This window comes from Pundamilia nyererei, unplaced genomic scaffold, assembly GCF_000239375.1.
Source record: "Pundamilia nyererei isolate P.nyererei 1_Seehausen unplaced genomic scaffold, PunNye1.0 scaffold00122, whole genome shotgun sequence".
Classification (NCBI taxonomy): Eukaryota; Metazoa; Chordata; class Actinopteri; order Cichliformes; family Cichlidae; genus Pundamilia; species Pundamilia nyererei.
In genome coordinates this window covers 542,569-545,497 of record NW_005187523.1, presented here as the reverse complement: position 1 = coordinate 545,497, position 2,929 = coordinate 542,569, and positions in this window count along the sequence as shown.

Below are 2,929 nucleotides of genomic sequence, written 5' to 3'. Positions count from 1 at the left end.
TTAAATCGAATTAAATCGAATCGTGGATCGAATCGATTCGGGACCTTGTGAATCGGAATTGAATCGATTCTAGAAATCAGTGACGATACCCTGCCCTAGTCCTGCGCTCCCTGCCATGCAGCCATCTATGACAAACCCAGCATTTTTCCAACCTTCTTTTGAGCCATGCAAATAATAGTTCCCTGTTCTTTGATGACAGGAGTGGCACCCAGAGCAGCTTCTGCTGCTCTCTTCAATGCAGTGTGTTCTCAGATGCTTTTGGCCATTGAGTATATAGTTCTGTTTTTGAACTTGCCAGAAGTCTCATTTATAAAGTAAGAGCTGAAGGATAGTTAGAGGAACTGAACAGGATTCTGTTCTAACTATTCAAAAATAAAAGCCAGCAATTACATATCACGTGGTTGAATGGAGATAGGCTAATTTAAGGCTCTGAAGATGTCACAATAAAAGGCTCTAGGTAATTAACAGGATGCTCAGAATTTAGACTTTTTTTTTATAAAGGCAGCCGCCTAGCCGAATAATGTTAACATCCACAGCGACACCTGGGAGGAGCATATGCAGCAGGTGGCTACGGTGCTGGGGTCTCTCAGGTAGGTGATGCTCACAGTGAACCTAAAGAAGTGGGCTGCTGGACAGAGAAAGGTACGGTATCTGGGGTACCACTTTGGAGGTGGGCAGAAGGATGTAATGGTCCTGAGAAGAAAACCAATTACATCCTTCCCATGAGACTGTTCTGATCGGGTACTACGCAGCTTCATCCCAAACTGTGCGGAACTGATCAGGTCAACACTGACCAGGTCAACACTGACCAGGTCAACACTGACCAGGTCAACACTGACCTCACCCAACAGGGTCCAGATGTGGTCCAGCGGACCGAGCAGTGGCAGGTGGCGTTTGATTGGGTTCTTTGTAGGGAGCCCTGCTTCACACTCCTAACCTCTCCCTCCCTTTTATATACTATATCCACAGAGGGCAAGGAGCCATTTTATACTAGCAGGCTTACCTCCTCTTGGTGTATATTAGATGTAAATTGACTGATCGAGGGGTGGATGTGTGTTGGGAGAGCAGTAAGAGGAAAGGAGGGGGACTGACGGTGTTTGTGAACGACAGGTGGTGTAACCCCGGGCACGTCACTGTGAAAAAACGATTCTGCAGCACAGACATTGGGCTGTTAGCCGTTAGCATGCGTTCATACTTCCTCCCTGTGACAAAGTGGTTAGGCATGAACTCGTTTGCCACTTGTCCCTTAACCATATTGATAATTTATTTCTTTGTTATTTTACAGTCAGCCATAATGCTTTAATTTAGACATTGCTGGTGTAACTTCTCTTAACACACACTATCCCGGGTTTTGTTTGTGGTAGCAGTAGTTACATCCTTTACATCCATGCATGTGTTTTAAAGCAAACACTACTAACCATCAGGTCATCTGAGTTTTCTTCTGTTTACAGGCAAATGTCTGGTAAATTATGTTTGTTTATGTTGCTTTGGTTACCATGGTGTCCATGTTGTTTATTCAGGTCCTATATGTAAGATGGGTATATGGGAAGGGCCGCCCAGTACTTCCTGTTTATATAGAGTCATGAGGTCAATGATTGCATCACTGTGTGTAACCAAATGGAGGGTTTTTCATTTTGCATAGTATTGTTTGTTTTCTTTAAAGTAGCCTTTTGAGATATATTGTATGCAGTGTTTTACTTTACAAACCATGTAGCTGAGTAAATGAGTTTGTCAGTTTCATGCATTATTCCTGTTCTTTGTTTAGACTTGTATTGTTTGGTGTGACCTATTTGTTTCAATGGTAGAGACTAACGAGGTCAGGTGTGGGCAAAGTCCTGTATAAAGCAAGTGGGATGTTTGCATACCTGATTGATTGTTTTATGGTAAAATGCAGATGCCAGCAATAAAGTATGCTTAAAAGAACTTCACTCGTCTGCTAATGCTATTTACTTATCACCTTCCTTGCTGCTTAAGTTATGCTGCACCACACTCCCCAGTGTCGCATGTTATCGCAATAACGGCGTATGTCCCCCCGTCGGCCAACATGGAGGCAGTCTGTGACTCTCTCCACTCTGTGGTCAGCAGACTGCAAATGCAATCTCCGAGAGCCCTTCTTCTAACATCAGGGGACTTTAATCATGCATTACTGAACTCAACACTGCCCAACTTCACCCAGTATGTGACCTGCCCCACCAGAGACAATGAAACACTGGACTTACTGTACGCCAACGCAGAAGAGGCATACAGTTCATCACCTCTTCCACCCCTGGGCAGATCTGATCACAACCTGGGTCACCTTGTCCCTGCAAATGAACCCTAAGTGTGCAGAGAGCCACCAATCACCCACCAGGACCGTGCCGTGCTTTTCCAACAACAAACCTTGGATTACCCTAGAAATTAAAGTTGTCCTCAAGCAGAAGAGGAGGGCCTTCAAATCTGGAGACAAGGAGGAGCTGAAAAGGGTGCAGAGAGAGCTGAGGGGACTGATCAGGAATGGGAAGGACAGCTACAGGCAGAAGATTGTTAGCGAGGTCTGGAGAGGCCTTATAACCATCTCAGGCCACAAAGATCAAAACTCTCTGCTGGGGGGTTGATGTGAGGTGGGCAAATGAACTGAATCACTGTTAAACAGTTTGAGAATGAGGAGACTCCACTCAGGCAAGTTTGCTGGACCAGACGGGGTGAGTCCCCGTGTCCTCAAGGTCTCTGCCCCCCAGCTTTGTGGAGTCTTTCATAAACTGTTCATGACGAGTCTGCAGAGGGTCCCAGTGCAGTGGAAGACATCATGCCTCATCCCTGTACCAAAGACATCACGTCCCAGGATTACAGGCCCGTGGCACTGCCCTCCCACATCACGAAGACCCTGAAAAAAACCCTTGACCAGCTCCGACCCATAGTAAGACAACATCTGCGTCCCCTTCAGCTTACC